This window comes from Hesperophylax consimilis, chromosome 8 (genome assembly GCF_061612785.1).
Source record: "Hesperophylax consimilis isolate HC1 chromosome 8, BYU_Hcon_1.0, whole genome shotgun sequence".
Classification (NCBI taxonomy): domain Eukaryota; kingdom Metazoa; phylum Arthropoda; class Insecta; order Trichoptera; family Limnephilidae; genus Hesperophylax; species Hesperophylax consimilis.
In genome coordinates, this window is record NC_142843.1 from 27,297,428 (window position 1) to 27,324,796 (window position 27,369).

Below are 27,369 nucleotides of genomic sequence, written 5' to 3' on the forward strand. Positions count from 1 at the left end.
ATCTTCTATCGTCAGCTATCTTCTACCTTTGCACTTCAGCTCGTATCTGTACCTAGTCCTACTTTGAAGCATCGATGATGGAAAATCACATTTCTTAAACTAATAGACTACCAGAGAATTCGTCGGATCACTAGCGGGCTAATAAATAAAATTGGTACTCAATAAATAATTCTAACAAATATAAATGGACCCAATTTATCGCAAAGCCTATATCGTTGATTGGAATTCACTAGGCCATAGCACGCCACTGAATTTCAGAATGAAATAGGCGAGCTTTAAGGGTGAAAGGGGTGATATTTGGAATGAAAGAGGCGAGATTCGGAGTGAAAAGTAAGGCGAACGCAACACAATGGCCATCATTGCTTCCTCGGGAAGCCAAGCCCACAATGACCCCTTTTGTCGCCGCGAAATGGTATTAAAATGTTCTTGCGGATTATTTTTACAAGTTCCTTATTATTTATTGCTGTTTTTGCACTAATACCTGGATAAAATCCCACTATAGAAAATAAATAATACTGGTTCATTTAAAATTCTATCAACAGGTGTTTTTTTACGCAGTGAGAAATACTGGGAAATAATGTAATGGAGACATTGAAAAAAGGAGAAATGGACATTGAAAAGCTCTATTTCCATATTTTTGGCATTTGTTTTTGGGGTATTATGCCATGTTACGCTAACTCCTTCTTTAACCATCGTTTCGGACAACGTTACAGTGTCCATCATCAGGGCAGATGTGAAAATCTTAAATCATCTTAGATTTCCATATAGTTAAAAAATATTGATCCAGAAAATTCCGACAAAAAGCGAGTGTTTACTACTAGGTACGGAAAACAAGTTTTCCTGCTTTGTTCTTTAAAATGTTTAAATGAGAACAAAATCTTTTTTAATCATTGAAGACAATATTAGCGAATCTAGGAAACCCATTTCATTTGAGATTCGCTAATATTGTGTTCAATAATTAAATACTATTAAAAAAAAAATTACATTGCCAGCTCAAATTTTTGCCTTATAAGCTTAAAAATGTGATAAGAAAACAATGCCAATAATAATAATAATATTAATTAGTTTATGTAGTACCGTTTTCCTGAAAAGTCACCTTAAGGGCGCTGATTCTTTCTGAAAAAGTCGTATTTATTGTAGATACACAGAGTGAAGTTATTCCAGTAACAGCGGAAAACTTAAAAATAATGTTTTTTGTTATTGGTAAATAGTAGTCCGAATATTAAGGGAATTTTTAAATATTGATTTAATGTTTCGAAGGGAGGACTATTGATGTTTTCGGACCTCCATTTCTACCTCCACAATCTATCGCAGCGTGCCAATGTTTACGACTGAGTTCAGCATTGTTACGGTCGAAGGTACGGCAAGTCAGAAATTACATTCGACCCCTGCAGGGGAGGAAATGGAGACTCCAGGGGTCAATTTAGGGTTTCGTAACGTTTTATTTAATGACGAAACAGTGCTTATTTTAATAAAATAGTAAATAATTTAAATGACATATTGTCATTCTCTCAACTAGATAATATACGAGCCATAAGCTTTATTAAGTTTGTAGGTACCTACCAAATAAATTTATCTTAGGAACAGACTTACAAAAAGTATTTTATTGGAATTTTTCTAACGTTGGTTAAAGAAGGAAATAGCGCAACATGGCATAATACCCCAAAAAAATTTACTGTAATACTTTCAGCCTCGAAAATCTCTAATCATTTCTGTGTTTAGTTTTTTAGAACGTATGCTGTCACGCTAGTTGCTTTATACTTTTATTAGTAAACTATTTCTTATTTCCTCTATCTTTATTTTTTCTCTTTTTCTATGTTGTCTTTGTTTAATATTCATAACTAACTAACTAAACATCACGCCGTTTCGGACGGACCGCCAAACAACTTGGTCTTGGCACACATTCCTTGCCTTATTCACATTCATACATACTCTTCTATTATTCGGACTCTTGACATGGCCCGACTCGAGTATTTGATTCACTTGATAATGCCATATCTTCTTCAGGCGTCTCCGACTTCTATTACCATTCGTATTTGCATCATATATCCTCCTTACAATCCTTTATTCGCTCATTCGCTTTACATGACCAAACCATCTGAGCGTCCCTTTCTTAATCTTACTCATTACGCTTACATCAGCCTTGCACTCTTTGCGGATCTCCACATTTCTCACACGATCATGCATGGTTTTACCACACAAACGCCTCAGAGATCTCATTTCAACAGCATTCAATCTAATTTCATCTTTTTTTGCCAGTTCCATGCCTCACTTCCATACATCAGGGTAGGTACCAGCACTCCATTATGGAGTGCTAACTTCGCTTCTTTAACATTCATAACCAGAGAATATACATTCAATTACTTGGTCTTGCTCCTAAGCAAACGGCTTTCTGGATCTAAAGTAGGTACTTAATTTTTTGTAACATATGTATTTACGTACATATGTTACAAAAAAGTTACCAGATGAAATATTATAAAATGTTAGTATTAATAGTACAGAGCATGGCTACCGGGAATACAAAACAATTATTATTGTAAAGATTTTTAAATATTAAATGAACTCCCTTTAAATGTTAAGGAAGATTGTTGGGAAGTCCAAACTTTTCTACTTGAGTAAAATAATATTACTATAGTTTTTTTTTCAATTTAATTAAAATCAAAGTTTTAAATTAGTTTGGAAATGGTTCATCAGTTGTAAAATGGCATTGAAAGCTGAAACAGCTGTAACAATAACAAACACCAAAAAATACTCGCAGAACTTAATAATTATAGTATTAAACGTGATTTCAATTAAATTTAAAAAAATAAATTAATGGAGTTCTAAAAATTAAACACAAAAACAATAAATAAATCACTATTGTAGTTTTGGAATACTGGATATGAAATGTAAACATTTTATAGCTAAATAAAATACACATAAAAATCCTTTGAATTGTTTATGACAGAATTTTTCCCGGTGCCTTATCTTATTTTCAAGTCCTTTTTTCATATTTTTGAAATTAAATAATATTTACTCAAAATATAACGGAATATGCAGGAAAGAGTTGGAAAATATACATCTTTCGTGGAAAGACGGCTTATTATTTTGAAGGTTGTTATTATACCAATAGACTTGTTATTTCGCTCAATAAACAGGTATTCTATTTGAGAGGCAGTAAAACACAGTGTTTCCACGAAAACACTGAGGGATGTCTCGTTTAATTTACGTATTAATCTCCTTTTATGTTACAATAAAGGAGGATCCCTTTTTTATATTTCACGCCGACTGATATAAAAGAGACAAAAAGGCTTTTTCGGTAACGAAAATGACCATACCATGAGGGTGAGTCGTTCACTTAACATAAACCTTAAAGTTTTAACTGTCACAACTGCCCAGAGCATAGACATATGAATATTAGTAGACCTGCCCTAAGTGATTAAAAGCGTATTATCCCCACTCCCCATACCGGTTCCATTGGAGCCGGCTGTGCTCGCGTATGGCCTCAAGTGAAATTTGAAAACGTGACGTCATCATTCTTGTGCGAACTATGGTCGAGGCATCATCGGTTCATTTTACGAAATAACACTGCAAAATGTTGACTTGTGATATGAAAACTTGTAAAAATAGATGTGAAAAAGAGAATAAACCCAATTGTCGTATTACATTCCATAAGTAAGCATTATTTTACTTTATTTTAAGCTTATTCACACCGTATTATATGGATCAGTTTTAGAAACATATACTATCACATCACAATGTAGCGATTCTCAAGTGTGCTCATCGTTGTTTACTGGGGTAAGTAAATTATGAAACATTTGTAAAAGTGTCTTAACTAAATACTCTGAAACTAACTACGACTCTGAAAATAGAAGCTGCCTTACATTGCCGAATTTGGACTTCGCAAATTAGTTCATAACGTGGCGAGTAATTTGCGCTCCCATGTAAAAATGTCTATTCATTCAAAAGCAGATTTTACTTTTAAGAACTAAATGGTGATATTATAATGCGAGATGCCTATTTACTGTCAGATTGATTTATTGACGAATCACAGTCAGCCTTACCCCCTTCGTTCTTCAACAGTTGATTTTACCCCTCGCCATTATCTTCTCGTCTATTAATTCCTATGTCTGTGGCCCAGAGCCATTAATGGCATGAACATAAAGAATGGAAGGTGTTGGGAAAAGGAAGTTTAAGAAGTTCAGTAATAGTGAAAAATAATTCAAATATAAGCTATTTAAATATTTTTTTACCTTAGATCCAAATAATAAGTAAATTTTGGAAGAAAATAAAAACGCTAACGATAATCTTCTTTTTGATGCGGTGATATTATTAGACAGAGATAATTTTTTTTAACAGGGGTGTTTTATTCTAACCACTGGAACCGATGAGTTATAATAGTCATTTGCCAACGGGAGGAATTTGCAAAATGTAAACCGGAATAAATATTACATTAAGAGAAAAAAAAATTCATAATTTCAGCTGCACAATAGTACAAAAAAAGAAGACAGGTAATTAATATCAAGAACAATACAAGCTTAAGCAGAAATAAACAACAACCAGCAGAACAATAAACACAAATTGACAAAAGCATCATTGTTATTATTATATTATTTTTTAGAAATTGGTTATTCCGGATGAAATTAATTTACTGCTATATTAAACAAACTTTATAACTCTTCTGCAGTGCAAAATTTAAATAAATAAAATACAAACCAAGAATCTTATTTGAAAGTGTTCTAAAGCTTCAAAAATTCACTATGAAGATTTCAACTATATTTTCTAGATTTAAACTAGAAAATCAAGTAAAATGTAGCAGGTTAAAGAACGATACTGAAAAAAAAAACACGGAAAACTTCTACATAAGATAAAATTAATTACGTTAACCTTTTTCGTTCCACTTGCTAAAGAACAAGATATTATCTAGCTTCTTCTCTTTCAATGTTTCCACCGCATTTTTTGTTCCCTTTTTCTTCTTTGTGGGCGATAATATATCTTCAATCTCCAAGGTCCTGAATGAAATATGTCGCTCACGAAATGTCTTGAGTTTAATAAAATTAACCTTTTCGAAAGGAACTTCACAGAATATTTCAATTCAGTAATTGGATGAATTCATAAATGAAATATTTCGTCTGTTTTTCTAGGATTATTCCAGATAACGAGATTTCTAGACTTTGTACGAGCCATTTTCAATTTCATCAAACTCGCAGCCCATTATTTTGTAAATAAGCCCTTTTGAATTTGTCTCCTTATCATTGTTTTATTTCATCTGCAAAATACTAATAGATGGAAACAATTTTACCAAGTCAGTGGACATCTTCAATTTATCTTTAAACAAATATAAAATGTTGCTAACGAAACAATTCAGTTATGTACAATAAATAATGTATATTTCTTAATATTCGTATGTAAAAGCTCCGAAAAAGGGAGTTGATTGATAAATAAATAAATAAAATTAAGAAGGAAAACTATCATTTATTAATTTGTTATTGTCAAAGAAATATAGAATAAATACATTTACATTTTGATATGAAAAAAAACATTAAAAAGCTTTAACGACCTTTGTAAGACATTGAAGTTTGGTTTTACTGTTCATTAAAATAACAACAACTGCCTCCAGCTGGTGGTACCATGGACCACCAGATTGGGAATTGTTATAAGTCCAATGGAAATGATGGATAGAGAATGATGGTTTTACCAGCACTAGGCAGTTGAATAATTGACACCCACCAGCTGTGTTTTCATAATTTGAATGAAATTTTATGTTGTCATTTCAATCCGGGCTCATACCTATACAATGGAAAATATATGCGCGAATTTTTTTTTCTATTTAACCGTCGGTAATTAGACCACCGATTTTAGTAACCTAAGCACTCAAGTATATTGGCAATTTTATTACCCGAGTAGCGGTAATGTTTTCAAATCAACTATTGGTGATTTTATCGCCCAAATATTGGTAATTTCACAGCCCAGACTTTGTCACCTAAAAATTGATGTATTTTTCTTTACATGGCACCTTCTTGAATATGAGCATATGAATTAACTCCGAATTTGTGATCTCAAATATTTTTCACATCAAAAGCATCCAAATAAAGACAAAGAAGAGAAGTGGCACCCCTGAAAACTAAATCCCATATTATATTCCTTTGAATACGAAGATCAAACACTTTATATCCTCCTTGGTCGTACGAATTGGAGTCAATTTTCTCCCGAAGAGTATGTAAAGACGACGTATGACGGAATCTAAAATTATTCCTTACGTAAGTGCATTATTCTAGTAGTTTTTCTCGAAGAAACCCTTCCCTATCCGGCGAACATCTCTCGTTTCATTTTGTCAATGTAAGTCCAGACATATTTCAAAGACTTTTCGGGAAAATGGTCGACAATTTTGTGTGCAACTCATTCCCGTATCCGATAATATTTACCCAGAGGTAAATCAAGCTCTCAACCACCTTATCGGAAAGCTAACAGTTTCAAGGGATTTTAGAAGTTTGGATAATGGAGTGAACGAGAAACATATTTTCGAATGGGTGAAGATATTATCTTATTGGTAAAATAAATCACCAAAAGGTTTCAGCAACTCCTTTCATAAAATATTTCGATTTGAATGTATTGTATAATAAGAAACTGATTCACGTAACCATGTACCTTTAGGTTAGTTGTTGCTAGCCCAGCACGGAAGTATATTCATTTGTCAAAAAATCTTTTGATCTTTCGAAAATATTGATTCACATATATATGACTCTTAAAATAAGAAGAAAGTGGAACATGAACACAACACTAGGTTCACAAAGAATGAAGACATGCTTATTCCAAAATATAGCAAAAAATACGGCCAACGAACCCAGAATAAAATGTGCGTCAAATGTTCAACATATTGCTAAGTAATATAAAAAATTGAAAATTCCCAAAAAGATTCAGTTATATGCTGAAAGCATGGCTCATAAGTAGATATACTTTATACTAGGCAGCACTATCAACGAATGTTTTTTTTTTCATTTGCATGCAAATTTAGTGTATTCATATATATTACGTGTGCCAATAATAATAATCTGAATATTTTATAATTAGTAACAATATTATGTACATTTAAAATTATTAATAATATTATGTTTACATATTTACAGTATAATTGAACATGTACATCCTGTTGACAAACTGCTTTATAGAGTTTAACGGGATAATACTTTAAATAACAATAAATAATAAAAAAGACAGATTTTAAATTCACCCGTTTGTATTTTTCATTAAACTTATCAACCTACATCTGAACTTTTCGACTGGCAGTGCCAATTGATCGTATTTCATCCATGATGGTGATACTTAAACTTTTTTCACTTCTTAATTTTAGAACGAACGAGTTTCACCCTGCAACGAGCATCTTAAGTTTTAAGCTGTTTCGAAAATTATCTGGGTGAACAGAGTGTAAACTTTGACAAAAGTTTGTAATTTAATTAGTTGAATGTGCATAGCAAAATAAGTTTAACGATAAATGAAGTTCTTTTAAAAACGATAAAAACATCAACAGTTCAAAAATAACATTATTTGGCTCTACGGCGTATGAAGAATAGTAACCTCTTGTATCAAATGCGTAAACCATTTCCCTGCGTGAACCGAATAGAGCTTTTGATTAAAATTCCAGAAACGTTTTGACGTATTATGGAAATGGATTAATTTCATGTTTAATGGCAAGAATCTTATTTGTGAACATGTAAATCACTACAATACCTAAAGTCAAAAGGATTTTAAAAGGGTATGCCACCGTTTTGACAGCTAATCATACCGGTTTTCAGAAACGTTACGAATCAAATCGTAATGTCCTTAGAGAATAAAATACCCCAACAAAGTCAACGAACAGTAGGTCTTCTCCTTTTGCAAATATCTTTTGAATTATGTTAAAGAAACAACACGATAAGCATGTTGTTGGTAAAACTTCGATGTCAGTTGGAATTAATCGATTTCTTAATGATATACGTGATTTGCAAAATAATTTAGCAAGCCGATGAAAAACATGGTTTAATCGGTTTTTAATACTTCTAAGAACACACTCGCAATACTAAAAGAAACGCTACAAATATACTTCTTCATAAATGATAAATGTGCTGGCACAAATTAAACTCGATGACTGTCAATTGTATTATAAAGTTAATATCCCTTATCAGTTGTTCCACTAACGATCGACGATAAAACGAATTGAATTGCTTTGAGCCCACCGCTAGGATTTTCTAGAAAAAGCTTAACTAAACAAATTTCGGGGAAATCGCTCTTTTGTATGCTTTTGTCATTTTTCTGTATGAACATCGACAGTCACAAATAAGGAACTATATTAAAATTTACAACCATTTATATCACAATCTATCCAAGTTACCAACTAGGGTTTAGCTTTTTTACTTCAGCTTTCGAAATTGGAGCATGATTCAACTATTTGTAGACATGGAAAGTGTTTTCAGAAAAGGTTTGGTGGATTCTTTAAATTGCGCTATTAAAGATTAGCCAAGTATTTGCATTGTACGGGAAAAGCTTTATATGATGAAGTGGAAAGCTTTGTATTCGAAATAACTCGGAGCCATTCATAGCGCTTTTAGACGATGTGATTTTAGGTTGACTTTATCGCCACCGTCTTCACCCTTTTCAAGAATTTAATATTACGGAAAGTCTTACTCGTTTAGCATAAAGGTTTATAAAAATGGATTTTAGAGGAGAATTTTACTTTTTAAAACATTTTAGAAAATAAAACTGACGTGTTATTTTTCTTTATCACAACATTAAAAAGTTATTTTCATGTTTGTTTGAAAATCTATGGTGATATCAATAGTAGGTACATCTATACAAATGTAATTAAAAACTGAAATAAATGGCTCATTTGAATTTTAAGTATTACCAAATTTATAATAACACAGTAACTTTTTAGTATTACAAGCTTAGTGTGCATTTGAATAATAAATACATTAATTTGTTGTCAACTTTTTCACCGCTCTATTTTGGTGAAATATTATTTCAAGGACGTTTTAAAAAGCTGGAAACAATTTCAAAACATGTTTTAAACTCCACAAAAAAGCCTTTTAATTCCACTTCAATTGACTTCGTGAAATTTACTGAAAATGGTGTTGGCATTAACATATTATAATATGCATGATACGTTAGATCTCGCAAGCTACGAACATTTTTGTGTTGTGGCATAAACAGGGATGAAAGATGAAAAAAGTTACAACAGACCGCAATGCACAAATAAAACTGTAACCTCACAAAGACACCTTTAAAAAGTGATACAGTCATGAAAAGTGATGAAATAAAATCTAGGTTAAATAGGTTACGTAGGTTAGATTTATATGTTAGTTTTGTTTCATCGCTTTTAATGACTGTATACCTCTTATAAAAGGTGTATCGAATTGTCGTGGCGTTGAGTTGTCATGGAACCAAATAAAGCGTGTATTATAGAATTTAGGTAGGTACCGGTAAAGTCTAGTTCTGAAAGGAGTTTTCAACATATACCTTAATTACTTAGAAGATTATCAGCAATTTCTAGCGGAAAAGCAAGGTGGTATCATTTTGTTCTACACTCGACCATTCGCTGAGAAGGACAACTCGCTCGCGTGCCGCTCACTGATTGCAAATCGGTGAGGTAATTCCTTCTAGGCAGATAATAATGTTACTACTGGCGTTCTCGCATAAACCTGAAGGCAAAGAACTGTGGAACGTGGAGAGTGGAAATTGATAGAATCGTAGTTTGGTGAGCAACCGCTATCGTAGTAAAAAGATTTTAACCCATTTACCTAAACGCCCATGTAAACGAAAATATACAATGCGTTATAAGCGTACATCCATGTTTTCATTTTCTCAGACAATGCCACAAAAGGCATAGAGCACATCCGTTACTATATACCCTATTCTCAGCAGAGCAGTAAAAAGGTTTTTAATATTTAATTTGAAGTATTGAATTAATCCAATCATAACGCTTTGAATTAACCGGCATTCGTCTATTTTTCTCTATCCAGGACTCAAGACATCTAGAACTCTTCACCAATCAAATGCATTCACCGCCAAGACCTTAATAAACCTCAACCCACGAACCCGACCACCCATGTTAAGTCACCGAGCCACTTAGGGTGACCCATGGTAGGGATGTTGGTTATCCAAAAAATGGTTCCTGGGGCGGAGGTATCCATATATCCGCCTTCCAATTTGTAGATTTACCAATTTCCCGTTTGTACTACTAGTTTCCGGACACCGTTTATATTAACGCTGGTGCGAAATTCTGACGTTTTGGAATACGTATATTTCAATTTGTTTGGTTGTAAGCTAGTTAATAAGTAAGTTAGTTATATGAATGTAATTACAGTTGTGAGATGGTTTGGAAGTAAGCTAGTTACTTCTCAAGTGAAATCGCAGTTGTTCTTTTCTGTGATAATGAGGTTCTGTGGCTATCCCACACTGATATCCCGCACTCTCTTCCTGTCATACTTTCCCTCGAGGGACTTCCCTTGATTTAATGAAAGTTAGTGGCTCCCACTGATAGCGACTAGCGACACGCGCCGGGGAAATAAACAATGGTTTAACTGACACTGGAACACATCCCCCATTAATTACTTACGAAAGTACTCTAGAATGCATTTCAAAAATACAATATGTTAAGAGCTTTAATTAAAAATACGAACTATGTCAAGACAGTAGCTCTGCGGGGCAGTATAAAGTATAATATTATTATAAAATACTTGTCTAACATAAATAACAGTATTTTTTTTACAACTGTCGCGTCATAGTTAAAATAATTTCCAAAGTTTGCATTTTTCAAAGTTCGTCAACGCGATCGAAATTTGTCGGGGTACGCGAGACGTCATATGTACCTCAGTATAAAAAAAACATAAAACAATTTAAATATATTGCAAGATTTCTAAAAAAACATGAAATCTTTTGAAATAATTTGGAAACCCGTGTGCGAGTATGCGAATTCTTAATACACGCGGCCGGCCGACCTGTGAGGTAGCCTTTTAAGCGCTGTCAGAATCCGCCGACAAATCACAGGGAGTTTGAGTTTCTCACGGTTATAATCCTTTTTAAAAATAAAACTTACATATTCAGAATCAGCGTTTGTTGATCTACTCAAATAAATACACGTTTTTAAGCCATAATATTGTTCACTCTAGTTCCTTTTCAAAAACCATTGTTAAATTGTAATGTTAACATAATGTTGACATAACATTTAATATAAAAATCACATTATTTTAATATAATTTAATACCCTTTTGTCGTACATAAAATCAAATATATAATTCAGCACAGCCCTGATGAATCCTGAATTCAAACGAGTAGTGCTCCGAAACAGTTTATTTATTTATATATGGTGTTATACTACAATGACTGTGTATAAAAAATCTTAAAAAAATATTTAAATAATATATTTTTAAATATGATTTGAGATTTTCAGGACCAAAGTGTTATAGTGATTTATTTTTGGGGGTATTATGCCGTGTTGAACTACCTCCTTCTTTAGCCGTGATTGTGATCTCTCACACATCTGACCCGATGATGGACACTAGAATGCTGACAGAAACGTTGGCTAAAGAAGGAGGTACCGCAACATGGCATAATATCCCAATATAAATCACTACAAATATTTTTAAACCCTTTCTATAAATTGAAACATACATACAAATGCAATTGAAATATACATATATGTCGCAAGAGATAGTAAATATGTTATATTAAGCCATATATATCTTCATCTACCTACACCACCTTCTCACACATGTTCCTCATTATGAAAATCTTATCAACAACTGCGCAAAAGAGGCAGCCTGCTGGTTTATAGTCACATTTGTGTTTGAATCGAGTGGTTGCGGGTTCGTTTTCGATGTAGTGCAAACACATAACTTGAGAAAAGGGTTCTGCTCGAACGGTCGCAAGGTATATTGTTGGTAGTTCTTAATAGAAAATATGACACAGTTAAATATGACCGAAGAAAATATTTTCCCATTAACTCGGTTGGTAGAGCTGCGCCCCGCTAAGGCGAGGATCCTGGGTTCAAGTCCTAGATGCGATCGTATCTTTTATAATTTTTCTGTTTCAAATTTTCGTCTATAAATCGCTAATATTGTGTTTATGTTAAATATTACAATTTGAGGTTTTACTAATTAAGTTATGTATGTATGTTTTTTAATTACTTACTCTTTTGTTTAAAAATAAACTACATTTTAGAAGTGCTCCTAAATGTGACTACGTTGTGACATTGATGATTTTCGGGAGTGGCCACTCAGTTCTGGTAGCGATATACCAATTGCTTCGTCGCATCAAGTTTTGGATCAAATTACGCCAAAAAAAAATGCTGCTAGTTCAGAAATAAGGTCAACATTGGCTTACAACGATTGTTATTAAAGTAACTACCTATATAAAATTATTTTCGATAAAAATATAATTTAGACGATTTAAAATAAAAATTAAATTTAAAAAAATAATAAAATATATTAGATCTTGAATAAATCAATCGGCTTGTTGAAAATTAAGTAACATTTTAGCAGGTATTGGAAAAAATAATTCGAAAATGAAATTGATTCAAAAAATGGAATAAATCTTCTCCCCGAGATATTTCACATTAGCAAGGACACATTTGTAGACACACGCGTCTTTCAAAATGAGTAATGTTATAATATAATGCCGTACATTTCGTGATTAGAGTCCACATTATATCTCTACGCTTTGGGTAGCCCGTTAGCACCACATATTATGCAAATACTAACTTATTCAAACAGTCATGGCACTTTGTTCCTTATTCAAATTGAATCATGAAAGCGTAAACGTTAACAGATTTATTATGTTTTGAGAAATGCGTAGAAAATTTTAATAACAGCCCTTGGAAATGTCTAGGATATATTAATATGTTATAACATTATGCTTGTTTATCTCTTTTTTACTAAGCTCTTTGAATCTGAACCCAAAACTTCTTTCCTTGTTTTTATTTTTATTTATTAGAAACATGAAGATTTTCAGAAAATCCACGGCCAAACTGAAATTTCCTGAAAATTTTCATACAAAACATCGAATATTAGAAAAAATAAAAAATCGTTTTCAGCTACAACAATATCAATAATGCCATTTTTGTAATATTAGCACTTTAGAACACCCAAAAGTCACGATCCGCCACTGATAACTTTATATATTTTAAAAGATTATTAAGATGTGGGCCTCACTTGGTGCTTTAAACATGCTGAGATCCCCATTTTACAATTTATCATAATTAAAAAAGGATAATATGAAATAATAAATTAAAATAAAACTGACGAGATTTTTTTTAAATACGTGTATTGTAATGGAATGTTAAGTTTATTTGTTTTATCCTTTTACGTTATATATTTTTTTGTAATATTTACTTTTTTCTTCTTCAAACCATCTTTGATTTTGTATCTGATATGTTTTTTGTTTCCCTCACTTTTAGAATCAAGTGAAAAATTGTTGAATGAAAAATGTTAATTTAATTTTGTGAACGGCGTTATTTCCTTGCATATCGTACAAATTAAATAAGTCATATAATTCTATTCTTTATATAATACTTTAATGATATCCACCCAATTATTTTGCAATATTCAAAACAGACTTTTCGCAATTAGTGAAAATGTAAAAAAATATAATGAACCTTCCGCTTCCCGCAAGCCACGTTCGTTAATAAGCCTCTTGTTTGTAAACCATCAGGGTTTTTACCCTCGATGTATCTTTTTATCAAGGGACTGTTTAACATTCTCCCATCTGGCCCACCCCACCCCATCTTTTACACTCCTTGATTTGCCCACTTCTTTTACAAATACTATTTTATACAGTTAAGGTTATGCCATCCAACGCTAGAAGCCCAATGCGTTGACTTGTAGAATAGTATACTCGTGGCCTCGAGGGTAGTGATGGGTAAAATCCCGAGAATTTATGATAAGGGAATATTCCCGAAACGGGGAATATGAAAGAGCTTTTTTTAAATTTAAATGGTGAAATAAAAAAACTCACACAGTGAATTTTCGTTTTATTTACAATGAATCATGTTAATTAGAGCGTGCTGAGGACGAATTCAGAATGTTTGTGCAGAAGACGCAAACCGTCAAAATGTTGATATTTGCGGCCGCCTATAAGCATGCGATGTAAAGATACATACAATGAATTGCACGTCAGTGATGTAACTTGTTTCAAATTATGAATTGTGTTTTGTGATGTCACGTTTATATACGTTTTGCCGTTTAAGTTCATTTTAAAAGCTCATAACATCGTGTTTTGCAGATTATGCACCCAGCCCATATATCAGGGGTACCACAGCGAGACTATGGCACCCCTGATATATGGGGTATGTTTTGAGGCCGATAGGTATGGGGAGGGAAAGTGGAAGAGGAAGAGAAAGTTATGGAAGTACATGGATATTCAGATCTGGCCACCATACACGTCTAAAGCTTTTTTTTTGTTGTTGTTGTTTTTGAACAAAAATGCTTTTGGCCGTGAGAATCTAAAAACTTACACGTCTAAAGCTATTTCCAGCAATTTTTCTTTTCTGAATGATAGTTTTTTACCAGGATGATACTGATGTTAAATATTTATCTACCACTCTGGAGGGTGCTGCAAACACACCACATATTATAGGGTGATACTGATGTTACATATTTATCTACCACTCTGGAGGGTGCTGCAAACATACGACATATTATAGGGTGATACTGATGTTACATATTTATCTACCACTCTGGAGGGTGCTGCAAACACACCACATATTATAGGGTGATACTGATGTTACATATTTATCTACCACTCTGGAGGGTGCTGCATACACTCCACATATTATTAAGTTTGAGGTAAATATGAAATAACACAATCCAGTTAAATACAATTTACTTGCGCACGTCGGGATTTCGAACCCGGCGCGCACAGATTTAATATAGAAGATCATATCTTAGACCACGGAGGCAGCCTGAAACTGATCTACCAAACCAAACAAACCAGCGAAAAATCTGAAAGTTCCAAATTCGGAACGGTGCTAATCCATATTTTAATTTAAGAATTGAAAGTTATTCTTTCTTACCTATACATCATAAAGTCATAAGTTTCCCGTAAGACCATAAGACCCGCTCCCATCTAGCAAGTAAATTAATAAATACTTGAAGATTGATGGGATGGCCCGAATACACCTACAACTGATTTCAAGCACTTTTTTGCCCTTTTAAATGATTAATTATTTATTTGCAAGTTCGGAATTGAAACGTTGCTTTAAATGGCTTTAGCCGTTCGAACCCGGCGCGCACAGATTTAATATAGAAGATCATATCTTAGACCACGGAGGCAGCCTGAAACTGATCTACCAAACCAAACAAACCAGCGAAAAATCTGAAAGTTCCAAATTCGGAACGGTGCTAATCCATATTTTAATTTAAGAATTGAAAGTTATTCTTTCTTACCTATACATCATAAAGTCATAAGTTTCCCGTAAGACCATTAGACCCACTCCCATCTAGCAAGTAAATTAATAAATACTTGAAGATTGATGGGATGGCCCGAATACACCTACAACTGATTTCAAGCACTTTTTTGCCCTTTTAAATGATTAATTATTTATTTGCAAGTTCGGAATTGAAACGTTGCTTTAAATGGCTTTAGCCGTGTTTGGTGACTAGATATGAATAGCTAGGTACTTCCCCATCATCTACTTTCCCATCTCCTTCCCCTCCCCACTACTTTCAACCTCACAACATACTTCAATTGGGGATGCCATAGTCTTACTGGCTCCAGATGGTTGTGAGTGGATGGGACTGTGCAGTATTAACATTAAATAAAATCGACTGTACGAAGAAATAGAAAATCAAGTCATAAAAAATGTTTACAGTTTCTACAAATTAAGTAGTACAAGGTTAGCCTACAAACAATACCTAATTTAAGATAAAGAGATATTTTTTACTCGCCTTTTAAGAGATAATCTTTGACATTTCCCGAACTTTTCAAAAAAAAAAAAATTTAATTCTTCCGATAAAAAAACTGATAGATATAATTATTCCCACTGTAAATCCGGGTTAGTTGGGAAAAATGGCTAAGAAGAATTAAGCCCACTATCAATGAAATTCTTCAACGTATGTTCATAAATAAATAAAAAAAATACTTACTCAATTATTGTTTGAAAATCGTAAGATTGCTTTGTATGTTGCTGATTGAAAGTGAGGTTATCAGTGAAATCATTAATTTCGATTAATCTTTATTACGAATTGGTTTACATTATAAATACCAAATAATATGCTTTAGATAAATTGAAGCTTTTATTACTACTGTTTCGCTCGAGAAAACTTATAAAAAAATATTGATTACGCTATAAGACATACATGCGTAGATTACTATTTTTAACTTATAAAACGATGAAAGCATATAAGAAACATCTTTCAAATGTACTATTTAATAGCCTTCCTTATTAAAAGTCTTTTAATAAGGACACAGGGGTTGAAATTCTTCACCGTCATAATAAAATATTAGATAACTTAGAAGCCCTTGAAGTCAAAAAATCTCTAAATAATAACGCTAATATATTGAATAACCAAATTAATTTACCGTTTAGTCCCATTCTAGATATATTTTCAGTAAACCGCTTTGTTATTGCCGGCACTCCCGCAATTACCCGTCCCCCTTTGGTAACCTCCCACTCAAACACCTAAATTATATTTTTATAATAATTATATATCTGTCAATATTTTGTATCATAGGTTAGTTTTAATATTCTCCTGACGAAGGAAGGGTGCTTCCAAAAACGGTAGAGTACAATTAAAATTAAAGTGATATAAAACAAATTTATCTCTTTTATTGTAAATTATGACGAGCCACAAAGTAAATGCTTTTTACAAACATGTTCATTTTATAATACAAAAATATTTTTCCCTAGAAGAATATTTATTTTTCTATACATCTATCTATATATAAAGCTATCTGTCATGTAGAATCACCTTCCAAAGTTAGCTCACTTTAAGTATATAATTCAATACAAATAATATAAATTTAATTAAGACCTATATACAGTTTGTTAAGGAACGTACTTGACTCACTTCATCCAGTGATTTCAGACAATATTTGGAGGTTTTGAAAAGAAATTTAAAAAAAAAACACAAGGGAAAATTTGTCATTTTTTACTCCAAATAATGAGAGAAAAAACTGGTTAAAGCAAGTCATGTACGTCCTTTAACACCCTGAATATATACAATTATAGAATGAACATTGTTATTTTATATCTTTTTTATTGTTTTGTAATACATATTATTTACTGATTCTTGTTATAAATATTAGAGATAGAGTTAAAAAGAGGAAAACGGTTTTATATTTTTGTTTATAATACAATGTATTAACTGATTTTCCGTCGAAACTGTTGATTTTCTGAAAGTAAATTAATAAGATGAAAAAAATAATATACAAAACCTAAAAATGAAAAAGCAAAAAGTTTGAAGGCCACGTAATTCTTGAAAAAGCGCCTCTGTCAAATATTCAATTTCAAAGCAAATTGAACTCATTCTTAACTCCAAGACATCAAATATTCAGTGAATTGCATTTATAAAATTTTACATATATTTTTATTTTGAATTTGTTATAATATAACACAGGTTTTATTTTATACGATAAATTATGTAAAAAAAAGTTATGTTCATGTTACACTTTTTCATCCTTTAATTGTTGATATTTTGTACCACCCTTCCCACAAGACCTCAATCCACAAAATCTGCAAACATGCAAAGTGCGTTTCATTATTTTACAACGTTTTATCTTGTTCAGATAAGGAAATTGAAATAAATTTATTTTAGTCTAAATATGGCTACTATTTTTGGAGGCGCGGATGAAATTTTGTCATTTAAAATTTTTATTGAAAGTGTTTTAAATAAGCATCATTTTTAAACACCGTGATGTCCATTTGAACGTTATCAATATTTGGGTAAAATTCAAATATGTTCATGCCCGTTTTTTATCAAATTGGTGTTCTGTATGTTTTGATGATATTTGTAAATGTCATACAAAAACAACATTTCCGTGAGCAAATACTCGCAGGTGCGTCAAAAACAGGTGTGATTGCAATGTATTGATGTAAAGAATCCCACATGTTGATAAAAATGCGAAATTCCAACAGGGTAAATTGCACCACCGTCAGATTGGAAAACGCATCATCAACGTTTTAACAAAGTCGTGTTTATTCACGCTCTAATCCCTGATTATGAACATGTTTGTGCTAACAGTGACGATTAACCCCCTGTCTGCCAATGTGCATTTCCTAGAAGCTCACCCCGATTTTTACGGCATTTTCAACCTTAAAAAATACTCCTAGTATAATGAAATATATTTTATCTGTATAAATATTAATATTTTTCAGGCTTGTCGTTTCGTCACTTGCAAACATGTTTATTTTATCTATGAAAAAGCGAGTCGCAAAATTCTATGTAAAATGTCATTAATCCATTACTTTTTTTATTTACAGGAAATCCTCGTTTAACTTATTTTCATTGTAAAGAACGCTTATTTAGCTGGAGATAATAAGAATATTTCCCATTTCTTCAACATATTAAAAAAAAATTATACTTAACATTAGAGATATTTTTTTATGAATACGAGTAGCTTTCCTGGGAAAACTACACAGTTCAGATATTTTTAAATATATAGAAACATTATAGGGTAAGACGGTACAAATTACAAAACATCGTTTTGCAAAAGAAAAAGTAATTTGTTACGAAAATAGTGTCGGCCGGCGTACAGCGGGCGATCGGCATTTTACCCCTAGCATTCCAAGGGTTAATGCACATAGTTCGTACGAAATATGAGGTAAAATTTTACAAAAATGCCGCTACAAATACGCTAGCAGCCATTTCGCCACGTGAGGCGGCCATCATGGATGCAGAATAAATAAATAATGATGCAATTCTTACATTGTTAATTACTGCATCCTAACAATCGTAGGTTTCTCCACAGTTAACAATTCAATTCTTGGGCGAAAAGGGGTAAGAATCTATTTTTTAAAACTCAAATGGTTAGACAAATCTGTCATATGTTCACATATTAGTGATTAACACTTTGTGGTTTCCTCAGTGTATGAACGTTTTATTCGTCTCATATTTAGCGATCAAATTAAAATGGTGGGTTTCCAGCCCAACCCCTTACACGAACTAAGCGAAACTGGAACACGGCGTATTAGCAGGCGCAAGTTCTAGCTACGCTTATCCGGAGTTTACGAAAGTGACGAACACAAGAACAATTTATCGGCTCATTGAGTTTTTAAATGTCAAACACACAACGGTAAAATACGCACGCGAAAATGCAAAAAACTAAATTCATTCTTCATTATTTCTCACGATTAGAGATGTGCTTTATTTCAAATAAATCCATTTCAAATGGAAATGCAAAATGCAAAATGGGTATTTTCCATTTTGCATTTTAAATGCTTTTCTAAAAACCATTTTGCATTCTGCATTTTAAATGCTTTTCTCAATGCATTTTCCATTTTAAATGCTTTTTTGCAACATTTTTCCTACTATCTCCACTCAACTTTTTTTCATAAGCCCCACATATCAGTCGGTCCTCAACCTCGCTAAGAGAGATAATTTACATTTGTCAAGTTGCCCCCTGGTAGGAGCCCTGGCAATTGAGTGATACCGTTTAAAAAAATACTGAACATGGGGCCATGACGCTGTAATATTAAATGTTAGATAGCAGTTTCTATGTTTTTACGTTGGCAACATTAGTCCCGCGCAAATTTTTTGTGGTTTCATAATCTGTAGTCGTGGTGTTTTTGGATTTACCATCATGTAATATGTTTGTTCGACATTGATGTCCATTATTAACCCCTTCAGTAATCATTTAAAAATTAAAAATGGAAAAACAACACCTTTTTTTTAATCAATGAATTCAAAATATATATCCTCATATAAAAGCCATTTCGGGCCCAAAATGGGACAGAATATTGATGTTGTGGTGCATAGTGTGAAAAAATTATTAAAATTTTTCTTTAGTATGAATTCCGAATTCTGGCACATAATAGCCGCTCGAGTATACCGGGCGTGGTGCTCAAGAGGTTAAATGACAAAATTAAAAAAAAATTAAAATTAAATTAAATTGTTTAAAAATTCTATAATTATTTTAATTGTTTGACCTGAGAAACCATTTTGCATTTTCAATGCATTTTTAAAATAGGTATTTTGCATTTTGCATTTGAAATGCTTTTCTAAAAACCATTTTGCATTTTGCATTTTCAAATGGAAAAGTTTTGACCCATTTCCATTTTGCATTTCAAATGGTTTTGGGTACCCATTTTGCACGTCTCTGCTCACGATCATGGGTAAAAAGTTATTTGATTTTATTCGCACTAAAGTGAAAAATCGTTTTAAGTTAACCTATGTAAACGGTGTGAAAGGTAACCCCCATAATTTATCAGTTTTCAAAAACAAACAGACCTACTAGAAAAAGTGGTCTATATAAGATTTTTAGCGATCAAAAAATGATATATTATATTTATATTTTCCTACCAGTCTCCCCACTTTAACATTTAATATTTTTTTCGATTATACTATTGTAATCATTCATTCATCAATGTAAATTTTTATTTGTAATTCTTTTAAGTGCCCGAAGATGTCATAATAGTAGCGAAAATAGTAGGAGGCCAATAAAAAGAAATCAGATGAACAAAATACAAAAAGAAACTTATTTTTTGATCATTTAGAAAAAAAGTGCTACACTTAATAAAAAAAATTACGAAATCAGTATTATACGATGTATCTATATCTCTAGACAACTCACTAAAACAAAGACGATTTTGCCTCAAGTGTAAACACGAAAGCTTAAAGTGTAAATGAACTTTGTAAACAATGTGGTTAAAATGCAATGACAACCAATATCTGCTGAAAGCTTTTATCGTCCACTTATGATATTTTAGATTTATCTTTTAGTTTTTAAAACTAACGTATTTGTTCACATAATATGTAACGATAATAATAATAAAGTGATGATTTGTTAAGTGCTGTTTTTGTACAATAAAAATACCTCTGTGGCGCTGTATAAACATTTTTCCAATATTCTGAACTCATGACTAACAGATTGTATCTACCATCAATTTGTCAATTAAAATAACAAACCTTAAAATGTAACAATACATTTGACCAATGAAAACACCACGTTGGAAACATTGCATGTTATTGGAGAAACTATTGTTTAATTTATTTATTTATTGCATCTCACTATATGTAAAGCACTAGGACTAAGCCTGTATCGAGGTTAGAAATTTACATTTGAGTGAAGAAAACATAAGAGTAATCACAAACATAAAGTAATTCTACATACAAACACAAAATATTTCAAAATTAATGAAAAAATAAGTATTAGATGTGTTACCAGATGGGTAATTTGACAGTATATTGTAACAATATTTGAACCATAACTAATCATTAATCATTATTCAAAAGAATAAGCAAAGTAGATAATAAAGACAGATAGGGTGACATTCAATTTTCAGCAAATGAGACTTATATAAAATCTTATTATTTAAGAAAGGACAACGATGAAAAAATATGAAGACAATCGTCTGTCAATACAAAAATCTTAATTGACTTTTTAAATTTAACTAAGGATTTAGTAGACTTAAATGATTTGGAAAAATATTAAACATAAGTGGTGTCTGATATAAACAATTTCTTTGACCAAAAGAAGTTTTAGTATGTACCGCCACAAATTTCAATGTAGAGCTAATTCTAGCTGTCCGGATTTGTTGTGTTCTTTCAGCAAATTTAATATTGAAAAAAAATCGACAAAGTATTTGAGTTTTATACACATATTACATTCATTATAAAGTAGGTTGGATGAATAACAGAATATTTTTTTGTACATCACTTTACGGATCAATTTTTGAGTAATATTAACGGCCGCTGTTCCCAACTTTTTAATCGTTATCTAAGTTCAAATCTTTGTTTTTGCTCAGCCAAGCGATTTTTAAGCATTTTGTAGGGAACGTTCGATTTGCGTTGTTCCCAATCATTTTATCTTTGAAAATCTTAAGTAGCCCCACACACTACCGCACATTACCATAGACAATAAAATGACATCAAATTAAAAACTTTCTATGTTAAATTAATATGAAAGAATTAATTATTGTAGCTCTTATTAATACACATTACTTCTTTTAAATACCGTTATTCATAAACTGGTATTTCATATTTTTTAAACTAATGTATATACTATATATTAAAAATAAAGTGACAACTTGAACGTGATGCCACAATCGGGACTTCCCATTTGATTTGGCAGATCGACGTAAGTTTTTTCTCCGTGCGACAGCAAAACAAACCCAAACAAATCTTAAAATGGAGATCAAAGCAAAGCGTGCGAAGAATAACATTAAATTGATAGAATAGAAAGGTTTTCAGATCTGACATGAGGTAAGGGCAAAATATTTCGCACATTCATCGCAAAAATGACACTTGCGTAAATAAAATTAAATTCTCCTCAATTAGGTTCAAAATATACAAAAAACACGTTTTCGTCATACGAAAACGGTCAAAAAATTCTTTGTAGTTATTTTCTATATGTACTTTTTCTATTTTACATTGTCTTTGCCCTTCACATACATGTACTCTCCATTCGCTGTCATCTATGTTTTCTTATTCGTGTCAATATTATGGTTTTAATGGACATATTGTCCGTAAATTAATAAATAAATAAATAGTTCGATGTAATTGACATCCACACCCTGTCGCCGCCTGTATAACCCGATGTTTTCATCAATTACTTCGGCCCATTCCGCAATATCTAGTATATCTAATATGTCTAAAACTTCTCTATCCATTTTAAAACGATAATGACAAATGCAACACAAAAAACTGAAAGGAGCGCGACTGTCGATTGTCAGAGTGACATTTGATCATTGATTCGCGGTATTTGTTCACTCTCTCGACACTTTTTGTAACTAGCTTTTTCCTTACATATTGCTTAAATAGCTAATCCAGCTGTCCGGCTGGCTTAGACTGAGCGGCTTGCTTAAGCAATTATTGTGTGTTGGAATTACGTAGTGCAGTGGTGATTCGCTTAGAATTTGATGATTAGGATTGGGAACAGCGGCCGTTAGTGGTTCAACATGTAATGATCTGCCCTTTCTACTTCAAACTTTTCCTTCTCTTCTTTCTACGATAAATTTTCCTTAAGTCCCGTAGGTAACTTTTCCATAAGGCTTTGGTTATATATATATCCGGGGTAGGAAGGTCCTCCCTGCCGTCTTTTCTTTATTTCACACCCCTTCAAGTGTGTACATCCTAGTTTGTCTACGTGACGTACGACCTTGAACGTACTCATTTCACGTGACGGTTCAGTATAAAAAGGCTTCACCGAACGTTGTGTTGGTTTTTTGTTTCTCGGTTTAGAAACCTAGTTATCTATATATGTGTGGTATCCCTTGGTTCTTTTGAGATAGAGTGAATTGAATCCATTACCGCTGTGTTTTAAAACCATTTTATAAACCTTATCTTCTAAGTCGCCTGCTCCCCCCCCCCCACTAGCTACTCGATTCTACCTATCGTAGGGTAATGTGAATATAATAAAGTGTTAGATTTATATATGTGATATACATACGATAAATTTATGGTGTTAGTTGTCGGCGCCATCCATGTATATATTTTAGGAGGGGAAGGAGAGGAAAGGAAATGATTTTTTTTTCAAGCTAAGATTGACTCCTCCTCTTACCAAACAAAACTGATGGATGATAATTTGAGCAAGGCGATCGATATCTGCGTGTCTGGATATCACAACCGGCCGGGTCTCCCCTTGTTCCAAATCGGCAACCTTCACGCCAGAATAAAGAAAACCAGGTCTCGTCACCAATTTCAGAATTGCCCCAATCTCAAACACCTCCAGGATAACCTACTTTACTGAGTGTAGAAGGGGAAAGCCATGACATCCCTTGTCACGAATCTAGTCGCGAAAATGTGACACGTAAGGTCCTAAGTTACGAGCCACCTCTAGAAAACATTGTAACTCCCACGCCGTCGGGGATTTACATCCCTTTCTAGGTCAATACATAGATAACACACGACGATCTTGTCGACATTTAGCCTGCTTTTTAACGATAGGTTGTGTGCCTACCCATTCAGCCAATTATCATGTGAGATATATGTAAGGTCTACTCGAAATGCCAAATTTAGGATGAGGACTGTCTGTATTTTAATATTCGGTTCTAGTAATTATTTTATGAGGTTACTAGCATCCTCGTGTATTAGGTATGGGTAACTCCTACTGAATACTTATCCTCTCAGGTAGGTATAAACGGATAATTGGTTTGATTTTTGCATTTAATTTAAAGAGGCTGCCTACCTCTCGAAAGGTACCTGTTGAGAAAAGTTGTTCGGTTGGTAGTTTTATTTCGGAGATTACCATCTCCCTCTTTCGACTTTAGATTTGTTTTTGTGCATCCCAATTCGTAACTTAGAAAGTCAAACAATAGATGAAAAGTATTAAATTAGAAAGTCAAATAACAGAAGAAAAGTTTTCATTTTGTTCCGTCTGGTTGCATCCGATCGCTTTCAATTCGGGACGGCATACGCTAGCAAAACTTCCCCCTTTGACTGACTGTACACCGCGCCTCTCGGCCTATATATGAAAAGGTCATTGGCCTGTCTCTCACTCACAGCTGATTGACAATCCGTCTAGGGTATTCCTTTTAATGATAACATTGTTTGGGCGGCAGGTGTCGTAAACTTAGTTGTATCCGTCTTTTAAAAGGGGTCCTCTGGAATTTAATAAATAATATAAAACTCACCCAGTTAGTCACCTCTCATTCTCAGCGTGAAGCTTACCTGGTTACACTCTATAGCTAAATCACTTTAATTTTCGACCTCCTCCCTACGCTTATAAAAGGGTAATTAAATATTCCTGTAAATAAAATTGTACCTCCCTAATCTGTCAGGATTCGAACCCACAGTTAATGATATATTTGTTTCTCTGGTTTTCGGTCTCCGTGGATAAATGCCATCTCGCCAAATCAATAACCTAGCCCGATTAAACACTTCCCGCCTTTAAGTACATTCACTCTGTTTTAAAAACGCAATCATTATTTTTATTATTTTCATGTTTTTAAGACAAGCAATCTAGTTCGAACTGTATACGAAATCACGTTTAAATCAACACAACTTTATAACACAATCGCGATTGCACAACACCTGGCGCCCCTGAGGTGGGTTTTTACAAAACGGCGCTCTACAAATTATCCAATTATTATTATTGTCATTATTATTAATTGTTTTTTTCACTGAGTCGAACCACTTTCACTTCACACAAACACCGGATCAATAATCTTTCACTTTAATTCAATATTCCGCAATATTCTCTAATACCATTTGAATTCAATAATTAACTGTAATTTCAAACAACACTTCTGATTTGTATCCATTTCTCGGGGCTGTCAATGCACCCAAGTTCGAGACCCGACTGTCCTCCGGTCTCTCCTTTCCCGTGGGAATCTGTTTACTCCAGGCCTGTCTGTCAATAAATCTTCCGTCGTTGTCTAAACAAAAAATTTTTTTGAGCACGTTCGTTTATTATTTATCGTTTATTTTATGTGAGTGTCCAAAACATCACAAACATTGGATTAATCCTGGTTTAATTTATTTTGATTATTTATGGTTCGATTTTAGGAAAAAATGCAAAATTTCTGAAGGGTGGTATTTGATGAAAATTTATCTTCCTAAATATAATTCATCAATTCATTTAAGTTTTTAGTTTGGATCGAAATTCTGATGGGCTTTTTATATACCTACATCTTTGTTCCGGGGGGGGGGGGGTTTATTCCAAGCCTAGGGCGATGATACTCCGAAAGTGAAATCCACAAACCAAGTATTATTTGGTTTGCGTTTAAGTTTTATCAGCTACCCGATAACTGATGATGTTGTTGATCTAAGAGTTGACTACCTTAGACCAGAGTTTTCCAGAATTCATAGAAAAAACTAAAATAAAATTTAGAAAATTGTATGAATACAACAGATGCCTTTTAATCTACAAAATTCTAAATGGACTCATACACACGAATACAATAATTATAAAAACGTTACATATACACGAACACTATACAAGACAACATAATAAAGTTTACACTAATACAGTAAAGATGGAAAGTTGTAAGAAGCATATAGGTCAAGAGGGTTTAAACATTTAATCCTTCCCGATATCCTGAAAACGGAAAATCGAAAAAATAAATTAATTAATACTAACTGTTCGATCTCAAAATAAGCTAACATAATGTAGAGTGGTTGTTAAGATGAGATGTTATGTACTCTTGTTATATTGTGTAAAAATAATATTTTTTTGTATGTTAATTTTATATAGCTTTTATTTACTTAGAAAGTAAAGCATTTGTATTTCTTTAACTATAATATGAATTAAAAATAGTTCTGAGATGTTAGGTGGGCCATTTAATTGATGGATTGAAACATCACCTTTCACAATTTGTACGAGATTCGTAACGAATGTAATGAAAGTTATAAATTTTTTTTTCAGAAGGCGTATTATTATTTATTTTATGACGAAGATATTTTTTTATGAATCAAAGCAGTGCTTTTCTTTCAACCCGAGAAATCGAATCTCTATTTTCATTATTTTAATAATTCAGGTCGCGCTTTTATTTTTAAATGCCAAGAAAAATTAAATTATTTTTAATGTTATTTTATGAATGAACAAAAGTTCAGAAATCTGCCATGCCTTTTGGTGAAGTACATTGCCCTCCATATTATAAAAGAACAAGAGTTACTGACATTTACTTTGCAAACTTAATACACTGAGAGAAGACAGGAAAACAATTTCCCATCATGGTATTTCACGCATGAAGAAAAATGTCTATATTATTCTCTCTCAAACGTTTTGAAATGTCTATGTTATTATCTCTTTAACGTTTAAAAATGTCTATATGATTCTCTCTTAAACGTTTAAAAATATCCATATGATTCTCTCTTAAACGTTTAAAAATGTCCTTATTATTTTATGTTCAACGTTTAAAAATGTCTATGTTATTCTCTCTTAAACGTTTATAAATGTCTATACTATTCTCTCTTAAACGTTTAAAATGTCTATATTATTCTCTCTCAAACGTTTCGAAATGTCTATATTATTCTCTCTTAAGCGTTTAAAAATGTCTATGTTATTCTCTTTTAAGGGTTTAAAAATGTCTATATTATTCTATTTTAAACGTTTAAAATTAATATGCCGGAAAGGAAAAAGGGGGTAAGTGACAATTTTGTAAAAATGAGTTAAATATATAGATTTGATCAGACAAAAATTCTAATCAAAAATGTTTGATTGATTTTATTTAATAAAATTGTCGCTTACGCCCTTTTTGCCTTTGCGGTGTCAGTATTATATATCTTCAAGCTTTTATATTTCATGCCTAGTATAACATCT

At 32.5% G+C, this 27,369-nt stretch overlaps 1 protein-coding gene across 2 annotated transcripts in view; it reads right to left on the reverse strand.

The window, feature by feature from the left end:
- The window catches only part of Rbfox1 (RNA-binding Fox protein 1), a 731,414-nt gene that overhangs the window by 492,032 nt on the left and 212,013 nt on the right, over positions 1 to 27,369 (reverse strand). The window lies entirely within an intron of this gene.